We start from the raw sequence: 19,240 nt of genomic DNA on the forward strand, positions 1-19,240 counted from the left end.
GTGGAGGTTTTGCACCAATGTCGGGATCTATCCGCAGGTACAGGAAATTCCCCTTCAACATATGAATAAGCTTTTTATGGGGAGGATGGACAAGTGTTGAACCAAGTTGCCCAGTGATGCTGTGAAGTCTCCATCCCTGGCGATACTTGGAGCCTATCAAGACATGCTCCTGAGCAGCCTGCCCAAGGTGCCCCAGCTCAGAGAGGCATCCCCTCCCGAGGGTCCGGTGAGCTCCAGGACACCCAGTGTCTGCCAAAACCTTCTGCCTGTCCCCAGCCAGAGACACAGGGTGGGCAAAACCCAGCAGGAGAGGGGGGAGAGGTGCTTGTCTCCAGGTGCACGTGGGGCCTGGCTCTTGCTGTGGGCTCTTTCAGGAGCTCACAGATGGCCCAGGAGACTGCCGTGGGTCAAAGAACACGCACCCAACACCAGATTGCATTGACAGGCTGGCTGTTAAAGGCTTGTATAGCCACCGTGGTGGGTAGGTTGTTGGTGGACCGGACAAAGCAAGACACGCTCAGCAAGGGTGGGCAGAGGCGGTGATGGCAGCAGTGGAGCTGCAGGCCGCGTTGTCCCCAGCTCTCCTGCCACCTCCTGTTTGGGGCTACGGATTGACTGATGCTCCTCAGGAAACCTGACCCTGGAGTCTTGTGTGAGCAGAGCTCGCCTTGAGCCTCCTACACCCAAAAAGTTGTAGGAACTTTCGACCCTGGGTGGTGATTTGCATGAGACGTGATGGCCTAAAGCTACTGGTGGGAGTTGCAGCTGCACCCGTCCCAGGGTGGAGGTAGGGTGGGTTGGCAGTGCTTAATGAGTTGTTAGGTAATTATTTAGGTAATTAGCTTCTGTTTCACTCCTCTTCTTCCCATAAAAATCCTCTGATAGTGCCCTGGCTCTGGTGGAAAACAGGATGCTGCTGCTCTGTGGGCCCTTGCTGTGACCATGCTGAAAGGCAAGTAGAAGCTGGAGGAATTAATAGAGTCCTCTACAGTTGGCTGGAAAATATGACTGTGTGACTCCAGCCTGTGTCCCTTGGTGCAGCTGGAGGCTCCCTCCCCTCCCTTTGGAGCTTTGTGGCTGCTGTCTTTCCCTGCTTCTGGATGTGTCCTGCCAGCAGCGGCCTTGCTGTGTCTGTCCTGGCTGTTGCCAAAAATGACTGTGGTTGTGCTCGGCTGTGGTCCTGTCCTGCTCCTGGCTGCTGCCTGAGCTGAGGGGGCTGATGTGTCACCTCTGTTCCCTTCCAGCCCATGATGCATTTATAACACTTGTCTGTCACCTATTTAATAGCAGGGAAGGTCATTTCCTTCCAGCCTTTTCTCTTTGGGATGTTTTCCTCAATTTCCCTTTGCTTTTATTTATTCTTTCATGTTCTTAACTATGTGGCCTCAGTGAAGAGCTGCACCCCCAAAAGGGGGTTTGCTGGGCTCCAGGCACAGGAAGGAGTATGTCCTGTGCTCTATCCCTTCTCCCTCTTCTTTCCATTCTGCTCCAGGACCTGTGCTCATGTTTCTTGTTGTGTTTTAACGTCAGCTGAACTCTTGAAAAGTTTCCTTTTAAAGGTGGTGTCTGAGAGTTCAGAAAAGGTATGTGAGTATGCATACGCAGTGTCTTTTTCCTTCTCTTTTTCTTCTTTTCTACCCCTTTTCAACACAGTCCCCAGAGAAACATCCTTTGCAAAATGCAGCATGGCTTCGGTGTGCAAGCCAGGAGGGGGCTGGGTGCTGAGGTCCTCGCGAGGGGGTGGCGAGGCAGTGCCAAATTAAAGGGGGCATTATAAAACATTGAACTGTAACTAGAATAATGTTTACAGGATCTATTTAAATAAAGAAGAGGTGGGAGAAAGTGATGGGTGTCCAGGTGGTGTGGATGGCTTCTTGGCATTGCTTTTTCTCAGATAATTTTAGGAGCCCTCATCTCCAGTCTCTGCTGGAGTCGAAGCCTGGGTAGCTTGGGGTTGCTCATGGCTTCTCCTCTCCATGTACCTCTTGCTCTGGAGGCTTCAGACACTAGTTTTAGGGTCTTTTGGAGAAATAGGTTAGTATGCTGTGTGCATCCAGTCCCCTGCCAGCCTCCGAAGAGAAACAGGCTGAGAACCCTGAATATAAATTATATGACCTCTTTCCAAATGTTGCAATATTAAATTATAGCGCTTGGATAGCCTTGCTATCTTATAAATGTCCAACCTGTACATTTAAAAATGATTGACTGTGACAGCAAAAAGGATGTAAAGTGGTGGAACAGCAAATGGTTTGCTGGCAAATATTTCTCTTTGAAGGTCTCTCTCCTCACTTGCATGGGATAGATTTCCAATTTATCCCAGCTGAAAATGAAAACTTTACCACAGGTGATTATGCTCAAATTCTGATTTATGGCATCTTCCTGATTGTTGATTAAAATGCTGATGTGCAATTTTGATACGATAGAATACAAATGATAAAGGTCTGCAAGGAAAAAAGTGAGAACAAGAAGGGCAGGGAAGCCTTGAGGCTGTCTTAAGTCTGTGTCCATGAGTGCATTTTCTTGTAAACAGCCTACAGGTCAGAAGTGCAAAGCTGCGGGCTGAGCAGTGGCTTTGGCTAACACGTCCCTGTGAGGCTTCTCACTGCTTGCTGCTGGGTGGCTTCATGAGAGGGCTGCTGAGTTCATTGTAGTCAAGAGATGGTCCTTCCACTGTGGTTTGAGCTTCCCAGGGATGTGGAAGATCAAAAAAGATGGGTGGCAGCACACTTAGGAAAGTGCATTTTATCTGCTTCATCCTCATTTTCCCTGGTGGAAATTAGCCCAGATTGCACAGCTCTGTCTCAGTAGCACAACTTGCAGTGCTTCATTCATTAACCAGTTTCTCACTTAAATTATTAGAGGAATACTTTTACATTTCAACATAGATGGGACTAAAGAAGGGGAAAAAGGGGGTACTTGAGGCATTGCTCCAGACCTGCTGAAGGTGCTGTGTCTCCATTTCCCCTAGCAGGTGGGACTTTATGCAAATAGCTTTCCAAATTCACCATTGGGTGATATGAAATTAAAGTTTAAAGTGTACCTGAATGTCTTACTAATGTTAGGGAGTATGGACTACAAAACCAAATGTTTCCTAAGAGTTTCAGGCAGCAGCTTGAACAGTCAATTCGCTCACCCCAAGAACATTTCTTTTTAATGGCCTAAGACCAGTATCCAAATGACCTTACCTGCATCCTCCAGGTCACATTACCATTTCATGTCCTCCTCCATCACTCTGTAAAGTCAATGGTTGTCTTTCTTGTGCCTGTGTTGGAAGCTAGATCAGGCTTTTATATGCTTTTTTCAATATTATAAACATAGATGGAGTATATATGTATATTTGTTCTGAAGTGTCACTTTTGACCATTTGTTATGGCATGAACAGTTTCTCTTTCAGTGTAATGAACACAGTTTTATCTGGCATAAGAGCAATGTTTAGTCTACACTCACGTATAGCTTTTCCTTTAACAATATTTGTCTAATTATGGCTGCACAGATTCATTTTGCTCAGCAGGGAAAGGTTGTTTTTTGGATGTGCTTGTGTGTGATGGGGGTGGGTTGCAACGAGCAAACCCAAACAGCCACAGATGTGCTCCTTGGGTGCTCATGAAATGTAAGAGCAGCCATCACGCTCCATCTTACCACCATATAGCTGTCTTTGTGTATGGCCAGTAACATATTTCAAAGGAAAGGCTGACATAAACAGGACTGAATTTTTTTTTCTGGCTAACCCTGAGGTTTAGGGCTATGGACTGGTCAGGAAGGTCCTGGCCTGCTGGAGCACCAGGGTCATTTTGTAGTCACCAGTGAAGATGCTCTCCATCCATTGTTTGTCCTCTTTTGGAGCCTTTTCAAAACAGATTTCTCTCTTGGTGTTGCGGTCTGTAAAGCATATTAGGGAAGGATGGATATGGGAGAGGAAGGTGGGGGAGTGATGATGCCCAAGGTAACGACCAGTGCCGGTGGCAGACTTCGCTGACTCCAGGGACTGGGCTGCAGACCACCAATATGCTGAGCCTTGTCCCAAGCCCAGAGGTGGGTGTCGTGGTGTCCTGGGCTCCCATCACATTGTGGAGCTATGCTGGAGGCGTGTGAAACCAGGAAAGGTCAATTGCAGGATGTGGTCTTCAAAAACACAAGTGGAAATACAGAGTAGCGGAGTCTGGCACATCTCTTGCAGATTGTGTACATCAGCTTCCCCTGAAATCAAACCAAAATAGTGGAAAAATGGGATACTATGGCAGCATTAACACAGCAGAAGCAACTGGCCTGAAGCCCTGTCTCTAACTGGCCTGAGGCTGCCAGCTTCTTCTACAGAAACTTCTTTAAAAACAGAAGCATTTGAGTACCAGAATTGTTTTTGCAGGAGCCTCGTTAAGACAGATGTTATTGCATCTATTAATAAAGCACAGCATTTCCTTTCCTGAATATTAATCACTGGGTGGATACACTTGATGGGGCAGTGGAAGAGCCTCATGAGCAAATCTGGACCAAGTAAATTAACGTCAGCTTACTCAGAAAATAAACCAGTGTTTGTTCACAGAAAGCTAGAGAAATTGGAGCCAGAAGGACCAGAGGGCCATCCTCCTGTTAAAAATGGTCTCCTGGCTAAGGTTAGTTTATAGGAAGTGCCCTCAAGATCAGTTCCTTGATGTTTACAGGACTCGAAGTGTTGGACATGTCTGAATCACCCAGCAGAGTTTCAACAAGCGTGCCACTCTCTGCCAGTGCTAATATGGCAGCTAAGAGACCCCATGGAGTAATTCATCAGGGAATCCTATCAGGCTTTTTCTCCCCAAAATTCATCATCACTGCAAATGTGCACGTGCTTTTTCCCTGCACACAGATCATGCATGGGACTCGTGTCCTACCTGCCAGGATTTGGCCAGGTCCTGCTGGGCTGCTTAACGCCTCAGTTTCCCTCTCTGTCCTGTTCCCTGCTGTTGCAGGTGCTGATCTGTGGAGGATGGAGCAGGTCTTGGAAGAGGCAAAGTCGCTGTAACCGGTGACTCCCTGACACCGGTTTGGGATCAAGCCCTGTCTTACCGTGTGTTAAATGCATTAACATCCCTCTCTGGTAATATCTGACTCTTCAAGTCAATGGAGTGAAATTCAGATGTTGTGACCCTGAACCCACAAATGAACTCAAAATCCATGAGGCTTACTGGGGTCTGTTTCTTCTTTCAAGCTTAAAAAAAAAAAAGAAACAAGGGGGCGATACTAACCTATTGACAATTTGCATCTTAGCTTCTATCACGTTTTCCACTAAAAATATGCAAAATATATTTTATTTATGGGGTGCCATAATGTCACCTTCAAGACATGTTCATTTGATGTCATTTCTTGGAGGGAGTCATTCCTAGGTTACAGGCAAACAAGAGGCCATGCCTTGTTAAGACTTAACATAAGGATTTCAGAGAATTTTATACAGAGCATAAGTTTGGGATTTTTACCCCAAGTGAGTAAAGTCCCTAAAAACTTTTCTATTGTGTAATGTGAAGGCAAGAGAAAATAATCTGGTGGTCTGAAGGGTGGGGAAGATAGGAAGCTATGTTGAAGTGAGTTCCCATATCTGGCAGAGATGATTCATGGGCTTTGGTTTATGGATAGCACAGTTCCATGGTGGCATTGTGCTCACTTAAATCTCAGTCACCCTCAGTAGACCTGACATGTTCTTGCTCAGTTTTGGTCTGAAGGTTACAATTGACCACCAACTTTGGCTTTGTATCCCTGCTTCAGCCTTAAATTCCTCCCACAGCATGCAAATCCACTGATGGTCAGGATGCCAAAGCAGCTGGAGACAAGAACAAAATTTATTATAGTATGTATATTTTTAAAATCTGTTTTGGGGAAGTTCTCTCTCTGGGGGAAGGGAAGTGGCTGTTCCCTCCTGGTCAGTTCCATGGGAGTGAGAAACTCATCTTCAGTGTTGCTAGCTTCCGAAACACCTGCTGTTTTACCTCCCATAGAAGAAATCTATGTTTTGGCTAAACTAGTTGGTATGGTAGTTTGCAAATATCCAGCAGTGAGGTTTCTCCCATTTTATTTTGTTTTGTTCTGTTTTCTGTTATGTTTTCCTTAGGAGAAAGAGGAATAAATAATTTTGAATCTCAGGTGGGTTCCCTGGGCCAGTCTCACCTGAGACATCACATTGTATTTTGGGGTCTGATTGGGGTATGATGAAGGGTTTTGTTACCGCTTGTGCAATATCTGCTCTCAGAAGAAGTGCTGTCACAGAAAATTAGTGAGATGGTTTTAATACAAGGTTTTATTAAATCAAACATATGCGGGACCAGACTGGGAAAACGCGTCTCTGCCAACTTTCACAGATTTCTAGATTCACCAAATTTATGACTGAGAAGGGACATTAGATCATCCTGTCTCATCTCAGTACAGTCCTTCATTTTCATCCTTTTACCTGTGTGTTGCATCCTGCCATGTGAATTTGGTGAGAGCACGTCTTCCAGGAAAGCATCCCATCTTGAAGAAATCAGGCGGCGGAGAATACACTGCTTCCCTCAGCAGTTCGTCTGGGTAATCGCCCTCACTGTTTATTTCCACTTGTAATTTGTCTGACTCTCAGCTATTAATTCTTGTTCTGCCTTTCACCACCAGGTTAAAGAGCCCTTTAGGACCCAGATTTTCCTCCTTGTGAAGAGGCTTAGGCAACGTAATCAGAACGGCTTGCGGTCTTCTTTTTTGATAAGCTAAGCGAAAATTAGTGAGCTGATGAAGCCTCTTGCTGCAAGGTATTTGGCTTCAGCCTCTGAATCACTTCTCTGTGTGCTTTCCCCACAATCATTTATTTATGCATCATCCTTTTAAAAATGTGGGACACAAAAACTGCCCAGATTTCCCTTATCTGCCCTGTCCGTGCAGACCTCACCATGGAGAGCTCATTTTCTTTAGAAATGTCTGCGTTCTTGGGTCACTCTGGGTTTCCTTTTTGCCCCCATTTCCCTCACAACTTTATGATAGGACCCACCATTGGGTAACTACATCCCTTTGTCCTTAGATCCCTGCTGGAGCACCCGTTTTGGCTGTCCAGCAACCTGGCTTTGTGGAGACAGGTGTGGGAGCTGGGCAAAAAGACCCACTACTTGGATGGGTTCAGGTTGCCAAGAACTCCTTGCTCCTCATGCTGTGTTCTTGTTGCAATTTATACCTCTTCCTGGATTTTTGAGGCATCTAAGCATTTTTTGTGTATTATGGGAAAAGGTGGAACCTGGTTTGCTCCTCTGAGTTGTCAGAGGAGCAGAAAGGTGGGGAGAGACTGGGCTTGGTTTGCTTGAGCTGCTGGAAATCCAGGAGAGGATGGGTGAGAAGTTGTTGCTGCTGGAGCAGCCAGTGCCTGAGCAGAAAGAGGTGCTCAGTGGCACTGGACGTGCTCATGCCCATGCTGTGTCCCCCAGGGCAGCTGCATCAGGCGGGTGCTCCAGAGCTTCCCCAGTGTCTGGTGCAAACCATCTCAGCTGCTGGGAGCTGCCTGGAGGCGAGGTGTGTGCTGATGCCCCAGCTACTCTCTGCTGGCCGGATGGTCAGGCTGTCTCCCCCTGCACCACCCAGTTTGGTTCCCCAACTTGCACAAGCCCATCAGAAATGACTTTCCTGCAGACTGTGAATTCCTGTGTTTACCCTTAGGAAGGCTCTGCAGACTTCTCCATGCTGAGAACCTGCTCCTGTGCTTGCAGAGGCTTACAATAGCATAGATGAAACATGCTTGGACCAAGCAATGGAGTAATGGTTAAATCTTTATTTCATCCTTGCATCTGAGGATGACTTGGCTGGCTCCTCACATCTGGCTCGGAGAGGGGGAAAGGAGCAGGCAGCTGGAGACAGCGGTGGCCCAACAGAGGAGCTCCGCGGTGGGTCTGGTGGCCCTGGCAGGTTCACAGGGCCAGGTGCTTGCTCTATTAAAAGAGCAGAAACCGGCCGTCAGACGCGGCCAGCCCTGTGGCGCAGACACCCAAACAGAGCGAACGTGCAGCGGTGTTTCCATGACCCCAAAATACCAGCTGAGCTCTCCAGGCTGCCCAGCTCGGAAGTGCCAGGCGTCCCTGCAGCGTGACTCCGAGGCATGCTCTCGCTCTGCAGTTTGTGGTTTATTTACTCTGGGTGCTACTGGTGAGCTGGGAAAATATCCCAGGGCTGGCTGAGCAGTGTAGCTGGAAAGAGAAGGACGTGCCGGCTCTGTCTGTGTTTTCGTGGATCTCCAGATATGGGAAAAGCTCAGGAGTTGCTGTGAGTGGTGAAGCCAAATGTCTGTGTTTATGTAGGGCACCTGTGCATCTGCAGTTCCTATCGGGACACTGAAAATGGAAGGGGACAATCTGAATGTTGCCTCTTTCTTTATATGACAGAGGGGTGATGATGCTTTGGAGACGTGTTCTGTGCCTCTGCATGGACACGCAGAGGGTCTCCTTTGGTTCTTTTAGTGGATCAGAGCCATTAATTGCATGTTATGCCTCTGTAAGTAAAACTGCAACCCAGCTGATCAGCCTGAATTCAGTGTTCCTAAGCTTAAGTGCTAAATGAAATGCTCTGCTTAGGAGCTTGGCTCTAGATTGAAATATCACAGGCTAATTGTAAGTATGAAGATGCAAGAACAGTATGTGCAGATGCAACTTCTGGAACAGAAGTGCATAAATCTCTGATTTCCTGGGTTGTGCTGTTTCCAGCGAGGTTTTCCCTGGGCCAGCTCTGCTGCTATTATCTTTGCCCAAATGGCTTTGGCTTCTGTTGGCACTGCCCGAGGAGATTGCAGGCAGCCCTTCACCCCTGAAGCTTTCTGCTTTGTCTGCCCTTGTAGCTGCCAGAGCATTGCTGACCACGACCCCGTCTGGAATATGTCCTGGTCCCCTCTAGTGTGTGTCACACAACTGTCCCCTGCCTGTTGCAGCTCAGTGCAAGTCCGTGAGCCAAGTGATGGCTCCTGAGTCCTGCCCATGAACCTGGGGAGCATTATGGTGCCCCAATATTCTCACAGTCATTTGGTTGATTTTGGAAGAAAAAAATAACAAACTCTCAAAGGCGTGTGAAAATGAGGTATTAGTGTGGCTGCAAAAGCTGGGAAACCCCAAGCTACACTGTGGTTGTGTGGCTTTCGTTTTGCTCCTTTTGGTGAATAAATGATGCTCCTGTCTCAAATGACAGAGTCACAGGCACGGTGGCATTGCTACGCACTGTGGATCAAAGGGAAGGTGTTCACCTAATGAACAGCTCTTTAATAACTGGTTTTCTCCTTGTTGACCACGAGCAGCTGTGGATTGCTGGGCTTTAGGCCACCGCTTGGTCCCAGCTTTGTCTGGGGCTGCCCAAGTGACCCTGTCCCATAGTGGCTGCCCAAATGTGCACACACATCCCCTCAGCACAGCGCTGGGAGCTGGCAGCACTTTGCAGAGGGGAAACTGACGCACGCTGACACCTCCCTGGAGTGGGTGGTCGTGGGCTGAGCCCGAGCACAGGGTGTTTGCAGGACCTGCACCACGCTGCCTGGGGGCAGCCCAGTCCCACCTCACCCTGACCATGCTGGACAAGGTGGGGGTGTTGGGAACGTGCCTGGCCACCACCTGCCCATGCAGATGTTGCCAAACCCTGCATGTCCTCCTCTTTTTGCATGGCTGAAGTTTTGTCCAGGGACTCTCATGGCTGCTCCTGTGCTCGTGAAAGCTGCAGCGGGCAGGCAGCATCGTAACTTGTGTTCCTGCTCCATCCTCGCAGAGGCAGAAAGAGGATGGAGGTCCAAGGCCACTCTTGCTGTCGAAACCAAGGTGCCTGAAGGTCTTCCTAGTGCAGCACTTGCATGGTATCTGGTCAGCAGGACGTACGTGGGAACTCTTTCTCAGCAGACCAAGACGGACCCAGGGTCACTCAACCCTGTGCCATGCTGGCGGCCGGTGCTGCTCAAACCCTGTCCTGCTCTGGTGCTACCGAGGTGCTCAGGCACAGCCAGGATCCTCAGGGAGCTGTCTGTTGGCTCAGTGCTCGAGGTCTCACACAGCACAGCAGCCTTGTTCAGGCTCTTTCCTCCTCACTTGCTCCCCTACTTAGGGCTGTGTTCAGGTTGTATTTGTCTAAGCGGATGCCCAGTACAGCTCTCAGCTCCAAGCTGGGATCTTCCTTCCCAAACTCTTGCTCTGCATGTGGTCACTTCAGATGCAGGAGATGCTGGTGGTTCCCGGTTAGTCCCACGACTGGGTTGAAGGGAGACAATGCAGGCAGCAGGCTGCCATCCCTGGGGACACCCCTGCACCCCCTGAGGACTGGGGATGCTTTACCTTCAATTCTTTCACCCAGCTCATGTCCCTCTCTCCCCTGTCCCCAGGGAGAAGGGATTTGGCAGTCTGCAGCCTCTCCACCTGCTTTGCTTTGCACAGCCACCCCACTCCAAAACTTGTGAGGATTGCCTGAGGTTTACAACCAGCTGAACTCCCTGCAGAAAGGGCTGAGGATGGCAGGGCGTGAGGTTCTCCTTGTGCATCTCTAAACTTTCTCTGCCAGGGTTAATTTTCTTTTTTCCCTTTTTTTCCCCTCTGCTGCATTCAGCAGCAGACAGCATGTGCTGATATGCACTAAGGTAGAGAATAAAACAGGACTTCATCCTGTTTAGTACCTGTTTTAGGGGTACTGATGCCAGTGTACTGGTGTGCTGTGGTGGCTGGTGCTTGGGGGTGATGGGACAGGTGGGGGTCTACAGCAAAGGGGGGCTGATCCTGGCTCACGATGGAGCCCCAGGAAGCACCCTGTCCCCTCTCTGTACTCTGTGAATAGGGGAGGACAGACTGTAGTGCTCCTGCTGAGACCTGTGAGCTCATTACACACCTACAAATTTGTTCTGTGCTTCACCAGTGCAGCCTGTGGTTGTACAGGCTCTCCTTTGCTGTTGGTTGTGCATTTGCACCCACTCAGCAGCTTGGTGTGGGCTGTCCTGGGGGCTGCGTGGGGCTGTGTCCTGACCCAGCCTGGGTTTGCTGGGACGTACAGGCACACTTGTCCCAGTCCTGCTCAGCGTTTTGGGGTGAGGCTGTACCCAGGCACCCATCCGCTGGGGGGTGTTTGTGCAAAGCTTCTCTCGGTGCCGGTGCAAAGCTGAGTGCGGTGACCGTGGGCTGCATGGCACACGTGTGCGGTTGTGCGTGTAGGTGAGCGTGCTGCTGCGACCTCGCACGTGCCAGCGCGTGTCAGGGAGCACAGCAGGGTGGGTGCACGTGTTTGTCGAGTGCGTGCAGCCCTTTGAGGGGCTGCTGCGTGAGATAGGGGTGCGTGTGCCCTAATCCCGCTCACACCCCTCCAAGAGACTTCGGAGCCAGGGTCCAGCGCTGGACACTGGACACCAGCGCGGCGCTTGGCCGTGCTCCCTTGCTGCCCTCTGCAGGCAGCTGCCCCTTGTCCGCAGCATCGCCGAGCAAACACAGCCACCGAGAAACACCCTCGGCCTCCTTTACCACCTTTTTCACCCCACCGTACCCCCAAAATAACCATGCACCTATAAAACACTGCCGGGCACCGGTGGAGGATTCGCCGCCAGCTGTGCCAAAGGGCAGCCGCACGCCTGGCCAGGGCTGGCGGCCGAGCCAGGCAGCTTGGCGATGGCTTTGGCTGGTGGAGGAGCGCGTAGGACGCGGTGATGTGAGTCACTGCTGAGCCTCACAGGCGAGCGGCCGCGCACAGCTCCTTGGCAGCTGCTCTTGCAGGAGCCTACGTGCACAGGCAATGCAGAGGGCTGCTTTGGGAAGCTGCTTTTTACGTGCGCAGACTGCACCGTGGCCAGTGCCGAGGCTTTCTCTTTCCTCTTCTCTGCTCCGTTCTCTGTCGGGTAAATCAAGGTTGCAGCCTGCTTGCAGGTCCTCCTCGGCTCTATACCATGGCTCCACAGGGGTCACTCACTCTCCTCCCGTGATCTCTTCTAGCCCTGGAGGCAGAGCTGGAAATTGGGCCAACCTGAAATATCTGGCCCTCGATTGTATTCTGACCCAGACTGGGATGAAGATGTCCATAAGTCTGTCCCTGAGCTGGAGCAACAGCTTGTTGGGACCCTGGACTCGGATATTTATTAGCACTGGCTCCAGAAGCTGTGATCTGATGGGATCCAGAGGAGCCCCAGACAGAACTCCTCTGGCAGATTGGGTTCTGCATGCACTGAGGAAATCAAAACAAAAAAAAAAAAGAAAAAAAAAAAAAGAAAAAAAAAAGAAGGAAGAACTTGAAACCACCCGAGTTCTCCAACACTTCATTTTTCAGTTTCTGGGCAGGATTTAAATTTGGCATCTAATTAATCTCAAAACACACAAAAATCATGCAGTTTGGTAATTCCACAGTGCCTTTTACCTGGGAATTTTGAAACACCTTGTTAGGAAAGCGGTGCTTTGTAATTATCCCAAGTGCCCAGATGGAAAAATGAAGGTGGGATGCACGATTTCACGAGGGCTACCCAGACAGTCAGTGGCAGAGGTGAGAATGAGGTGGTAAAGGCACTTTGTTGTTCACAGAACGTATGAATTAAAGGGAAGAGAAGATGGGATCACTGCTGAGCTCTCCAGGAGCAAGCCCTGTTTGCTGGAGCCCGTACTCAGCCTGACACTCCATAACTGTTGCAATACAGCAGCTGAGTAACATGATAGCGGGTTAATTTGTGGTTGCACATGGAGCTTGGGAGCCCTGATTGATGGTACCTTGCTCGGACTGCCAGGCTCCACAGCCCTACACAGCGAGAACATAATCTTACGCAGCACCTGGATGCCAAGCACAGTTTTGGTCTCTAGCAAGACGAGGAGGATTTTGCATCCTGCTTTGTAGGCTTGGGGACTCTACCCTCCAGGATCTGGAGTTCAGCGTTTGTTACAGGGATTGCATGCCCTGGTTTTTTTATAAGTGTTTTTTTGTTTGTTTGTTTTGTCTGAGCACCAAAGCTCTGCTCAGCAGGACATGGACCTTGCTCTGCAGTAGTTTGTGCTGCCAACACGAGAGGTGGCAGGACCAGAGCCTGCCTCAACTTTGTGATGGAGAGGCTGAACAGGAGGAGCAGCTGGGCCAGAAGGAGGAGGACAGGGGTAGTGAACTGGCTTGCTAGTCATTCACAGGCTGGGAACAGTAGGGAATAGCTGGGTTTTAGACCACGGCTTAAAAAATGGGACAAGGGGAACAGCTGGACTCTGTCATATTTGGACAAGGTGACAAGGTTAGGGAGGGGATGATGTGGTTCAATTCCCTGCTTTTCCTTCCTGTGTGTGTTCCCCTTGTTTTGATGCAAAGTGGCAGACTGCATTTTTGGGCACGCATGGTTGTGTTGCTTTGAGCACCAAGCTGGTGGTTGAGAAGACCTGCTCCTCCACGCTGCTCAGGTCTGCAAGAGCCAACATTCAGCTGACAGCTATGTTTTAGGTCACCCATTCCCCGAATCAGCTTGTGGTTACATCTGAGGCTTTGCAGTGTTCAGGCTGATGCCCAAGGCTGGCGCTGTGAATTGCAGCCTCTGTGTGAGGGGCATTAGAGCTCTGCTTTAATTCATAAAGATCCAGTGAAGCTGAGCACCTAGCAAGATGCCAGAGATGGAAAGCAAATAAGGACCCTCAAAATTTAAAAAATCTCCATCTGTAAAAGGATTAAAGCTGCAGAAAGGAGGGCCAGGACAAGGAGGATCTCACAGTGGCTGAGATGCTGGATCTGAAGGGGTGGATCCGAGATGGAGTAAGGGCTTGGCATGAGAGGGAGAACAGGGAGCAGACGTGAGAACCCTGTGCAATGCCTGCCCTGTGGCTCACTGGTACCTTAGCACAGGTAAGAGGTCATTTGAGCTCTGGCAGCAGCTAAAGGGTACGCCGATTGGAACCAGATGTCAGGAAGTGCGAGGCACCACAAACGTGTGGAAGGGCCTCCCAGCCATGGCGGCGGAGCCCCTAACACTGGGGTCATTCACGAAGCAATTAGTTGGCATCCTGCGGTTTTGGCCTGTTAAAAACGGGAATCAACCTTCAGGAGCTAAGTGGGCCTGCAAGGAGCTTTCCCAGAGCGATGGGAAGTGCTGGCACGGAGAATTAGAGTGAGCTCTGGGCGGTAGGTGACGGGAGGTGGGATGAATGGACCCACCGTTGACTGTGGAAAGGCTCCTGTTGAGTTCAGAGGGCTTTGCCTCAGGCTGAGCGCCATGGCTTTGAAAAAAAAAAAAAATGGAAAAAAAGAGGCCAGGACTTCTACCCCTCATTCAGCTTTCCCGCCTGTACATCTGTTAGGGCTTTTGTAAGTCACGTCTTCTGTGCTTTCGCTTGGGGAGCTGTTGTTTGTTGAATTGTCGAAGTGGTTATTCTAAGGTCGTGCTGGGTCTGTGGCTGCTTCAGGTCTTTAAAGCAATTTGGGAGACTCTGTTAGGGTTCTATCATAAATCACCTGAAAGTTATGGCCAAAGCAGGAATTTCTGGGTGAGATTCTCTTGCCTGGCTTTTGCAGGAGGTCAAGCTGCTTGAATATATAGAGTTCTCTGTGATCCTATGATCATGGTACTCAACCTGATGTTTTCCCCTTTGCTGGCACACATTCTCCAGTCTACATTAGCTTCTTTGCATGGCACAGAGCCTGCGAGGATGTATTGCCTAAAGACTTTCCCATTTACATTCATGCATAAACCTTACAGAAAACTGGGGGTGTGGAACACTTCTCAGGGTGGAAATGTTAGCTTGTGCCTTTTCTTTTCTCGTTATTCATCTTCTACACTATTTCTGCTCTATAGAAAGCCCCCAGAAAACTCATCAGGCATCTTACACTAGCTCAGTTTTACAAGCTCAGAAGGGTCAAACGGCCATCTGTTTTTCTGCCTGCATACTGTTCCTCCTGCCATAACCTGAGTTTTGCATACCTTGATTTACTGCAGGAGGGGAAAGGCTGGGGTACAAAGTCTTTCCTTGTTGGTCATGGAGAAGCGTTTATGCAGGTGAATATTTGGAGAACCACCAGCTCCAGTGGCTGCATGCTCACCATTAACATTAAGCAGTTGCTGCTGTGGATGAGGAGAAAGATGCCCTGGATACTGCTTTGCTGAGAGCTGCTGCGTTAAGTCTCCAGCAGGCCGTTTCACGGTCTGCAGGTCAATGGATGCTGTCCCAGCAAGCTCAGTAAGCTATGGGAGGCACCTGGGGGTTGGGAGGTGGGGGGACAGTCTTCCATTGAGTCATGATTTATTAGTGCTTGTATGGAAGCCTATTCTCTCAGGAACCATAATGCTGAGTAATATTGCATGAAGAGATGGTGGTACATGCATGTGATGGAGCAGCCAGAGCCTGGATCCGAATGTATCCCTGCAGGAGGAGGCCCTTTCTCAGGGGGTGAGTCCCCCCAGGGCTTGACATAAGGACGGTGTGTAAGATGTGACAGCATGGCTGGTGTCTGCAAGGTGAGTGGTTAAAGCGATCAGCCCTGCTCCCCCCCTTTTGCACACCTCTGGAGCGTGTCACACCTCGGGGGGTGCTGCTCCCCCCCCGCAGGTTGGACTAACACCTCGCTCCCCGACAGCTGGAGGGAGGTGAGAGGATCCCCAGCCGCAGGACACATTATGCTACTTATTGCTTTTGCCCTCCTGGGAGGCAGAGCTTTGATTGCTCTCCCAGCATCCTTCCTTCCCCCAGTGCAGGAGATTGCAGAATTTATTGTTACATTGCGTGCTCAGGGCTGGAGGTCCTGAGCCATAGCACAGAGCCCTGGGTTTCCTCCACCTTGCTGTCTGTGCGGCCAGGCCAGTATGTTGGAAACAAGAACAAAATGCTACAGCTTGGGACTGTGCCGGGGGCTCCAGCCTCCGGTACTTGTCTTGGGCATGGGCAACAATGCGGAGGGCATGGGATGCTGCAGCACCATGCCCAGTGCCAAAGGCAGAGAGAGAGACTCATTCAGGCTTAAACAAAAAAAAAAAAAGGATCCACTCAGATTTTCCAAAATGTTTTAGGCTGCATGAGGGTACATGGGCAGCAGTTGGAGAGGTTGACTTAGGGGGATATCTGGAGGGGGGGCATCCTTTTCTGCTTCTTCCAGACTTCACCAACAGAAAAAAAGTCCAAGGGGTTATGGCTGTATAATCGCTCACTTAACAGGGTCGGAATGACTTACTAACTGTTCCTATCTGAACAAAAATAACACCAAAACATTCTCATTTCTTCCCCCCCACCCCCTTCCAGGCCTCATGACTTTAAAAGGATTTGTGACAAGCCATGAGCCTTGAGAAAATAAACCATGATGAATTCCCATCCATACAGACAGTTCTGAAGGTATGTGTCCCCTCCTCCCTGCTCCCTGGAAAACCACAGTCTTGGCCAGAACTGGAAGAGGAGCCATTCATTCAAGCCCAATTTCCCAAATTGTATTGCAGAACACGGACTCAATCACTCTTAAATGAGCTCCGTGGGGATTCCGCATCCCCTCGTGTGCCAGGTTAGCTCTGCAGAGCGTGCGGGGCTGGCCGACGTGCTCGGCACACGTGATGGAGGGACAGCATAGCGGGGCTAGCACGTAGCTGGGGAGTGGCTGGGAAGAGGGTGGCCTAATCCATGGGCTAATCACTCTCTGAAAATATCCGACTCCTCCTAGCTCTATTCCTCTGCGATTAGCTTGGGAGAGGGACGTTAAAGCAGAAGACATGGCCTTACCTTTTACTACTGTTTTTTTGAGCACCACTCTCAAAAGGACCTTTTAGGAAGGTTGGCACGGCTTTTGGATTTGAGTGAGGACATGTATGGTGCAGAGCCTGCCTGGTTGCTGCCTGCCTCTCCAGAGGTGATGGGGACAAATCTCAGTCCCTCGGTGGTCACAACTCTGCCAGCCAATGTGAGTGAGAAGGTTGGTTTCTGCCCCATGCAGCTTTGAGTTCTCAGGGAGCAAAACAGACACTCATCCATGGCCCTAAATCAGAGTCTTGGCCCTGGTCTAGGTCCAGGAGAGAAGTCATTGCTGCTTGGTGAGTGGGAGCGCTTAGAGGTACTGCTTCCCCACCTGCCACTCCCTGCAGGACATGACTTTGCTCCTCTGAAGGCACACGTGAAAGGATTTACACTGGAATATGCCACTGGAAGGGATGAGGATAGCACAGGGCAGTCTATACGCTACATAAAGCTCTGTGGGATGCCTGAAGAACGCTCTGCTTTGAGCTGGTGAGAAGGAGGACAAGGTTTTGCAAACAGAAATTAGAAAGGTCATTTTCTCCCTGTGCACCAGAAGCTACCTGTTTGTTTGGTTTTGTTGAATACTTTGGTAGAGATGGGCAAAAATTTGTTGCTGACAGCACCATGCTTAGTATTTTTCTCACATTGGTTTGTAACTGCTAAAATCATGCTGATTTCCTTTTGTTCCCCTTTGCACTTGGGAGTTTTGTTGAGACACCGGTGAAAAACTGAAAGCAGAAATGCATTTCTTGGAGCAGTCATGTTCTTAGGAAAAGGTGAGAGGAACTGTTTTTTTTTCACCTCAGACTAGTTACAAACTGTTCTTAATTCCAAGTTATGCTAATGAAAGGCTGGTGCTGCCTCGTCCAGCTGAGCAAAATGATTATTGGTGCCCAACCTGTTTGTTTTTTATGAGAGAGACAAGACGCAGGTCTTTTCCTGCAGTTTTGTGTGTGCACATGACAAACTTTGCCCAGGAACATCCCCCGTGCCACTGTCACAGGGTGGGTGGGGAGGCAGAAGGACCTCGCAGGCGTGAAGTGCTTTGGGAAATTCTCTTGTGATGGGTGGGGAGCAATGATACTTCACAAGAGATGGGGAGAAGTGAACCCCATGATATCAAACACATGGCAAGATGAACCACCTACTGTTTAATGAGAGAATTAGGACACATGAATGCTTTTTCTCAGGCTACTTCAATCTGTTTCTAATCCTGGCCTAGGGAAGAGTGGATGAGAAGCAGGAGGCCAATATATATATATTTTAATGTTTCTCATCTTTAGTAAGTGTGTGTGTATTTATATTTACCGTAATTGCTCACAAAGACATGTTTGACACTGTTATTTCTGGTGTTCCTTGGCAGCAAGAGGCTTTTTACCACCAACCTATTGATACCACATGGCCGATGAGAGCACCTCCTACTCTCCCTCCCCTCTTTGCTCCAGACCGAAAAGCACTGGGTTGTCTCAGCTTGGCAGAAGAAGAAGTACAAAAGGGGGAAGCCAAGTTATCAGTTCGGCTCCAGAGCCCTTCCTGTTCCTCCTGGAATGTGGGTCCCTTTTTCCAACAAGGGCATGTGTGCATACGTGTTTCCTACGAAGCGTTCCCATGGCAGAGCTCTCACAGCGCTCTATTTATTTTGCTGGGTTCTCACTCAGGTCAACCACGATACTCTGAAGCGTGGTGGTTTGGACTTGGAGATGGCTCATGTGGTCTCCATTACTGGAGATCACCACTTAAAAGCCAGCCTTGCCAAGACAGACCAGAGTCTCTCATTATCTGACAGCTTTGCCCAAATTTGGATGAACTTGTAGCTTTCTGGGAGGAGGGTCTTCCTGGTCAGCATAGATAATGTGGAAGTGCCTGTAGGGTAGAGGATGGAAAAAGGAAATAGTTCCTTATTCCTCCTGTTGTGAAAAAGGTCTATACTTTGCTGGAGAGTTTTGCTTTTGTAGATTATCCACCCACAAATCCTTGTTATACTTGGGAAGTCATCATAAATAAAGGGAATTTGTGTTTGTGGTGGCTGGTGGTGTCTCAGAGGGGCTTATGGGGGAGAGATTGTTTCATGATGTATTAAGTAGATTTACAAAATCTGTTTTCCTTCACTAAGGAGTCTGTTGTGAGAAGCACTGATGATCCAGAGCTCTGCTTTGGGAGAAGTCTTGTCTGTGATATACAGATGAGAGCTCTGCTGGAAGACAGTTGCAGAGAACTTTCTGGGATAAATGTGTTGAATTTGCCAATGAAACCCAAATGCTGAGCTGGTTTGATCTGAAATCCTTTCAGATAAAATCTGTTAGCCTTCTATCTGGGGACTGGAAACCAGCTGGCAAAGTGACACTTAGGCTGCCACTGTTCGTTGACCTTATGGTTAGCCAGACTTTGGTTTAATGGATGAGGTGATGCAGCTACAGCATCCTGGGGTGAGGGAAGGGTACTTCTCCCTGAGAGGGCAAGGGGGTGCATTAGTGCCAAAGATACCAGAAGGATGGCACAGGACAGGTGTGAGCTTCCTACTTTATTGTATATATGTGAAAGTAGTCCTATTCTCTGAACAGACGCATCCTTTTATGCAATACGTGTGGCAAAGTGCTGGTAAC

At 49.3% G+C, this 19,240-nt stretch overlaps 1 long non-coding RNA gene across 3 annotated transcripts; it reads left to right on the top strand.

Annotated features, from left to right (window-relative positions):
- The first annotated feature begins 706 nt into the window (after positions 1-706).
- On the top strand, positions 707-18,969 carry LOC308195221. Of its 3 annotated transcripts, XR_013951351.1 has the most exons (9): positions 707-952; positions 6,327-6,531; positions 6,613-6,746; positions 14,861-15,101; positions 15,186-15,379; positions 16,158-16,247; positions 16,349-16,410; positions 17,342-17,413; positions 18,001-18,969. It is a non-coding gene; the product is annotated as an uncharacterized lncRNA (long non-coding RNA). The 3 variants fall into 3 exon arrangements; XR_013951352.1 differs by lacking the exon at positions 16,349-16,410; XR_013951350.1 differs by having other exon boundaries at positions 16,158-17,413.
- The last annotated feature ends 271 nt before the right edge of the window (positions 18,970-19,240 follow it).

The sequence above is a fragment of the Anser brachyrhynchus genome (assembly GCF_964034855.1).
Source record: "Anser brachyrhynchus genome assembly, chromosome: 4".
Taxonomy (NCBI): Eukaryota; Metazoa; Chordata; class Aves; order Anseriformes; family Anatidae; genus Anser; species Anser brachyrhynchus.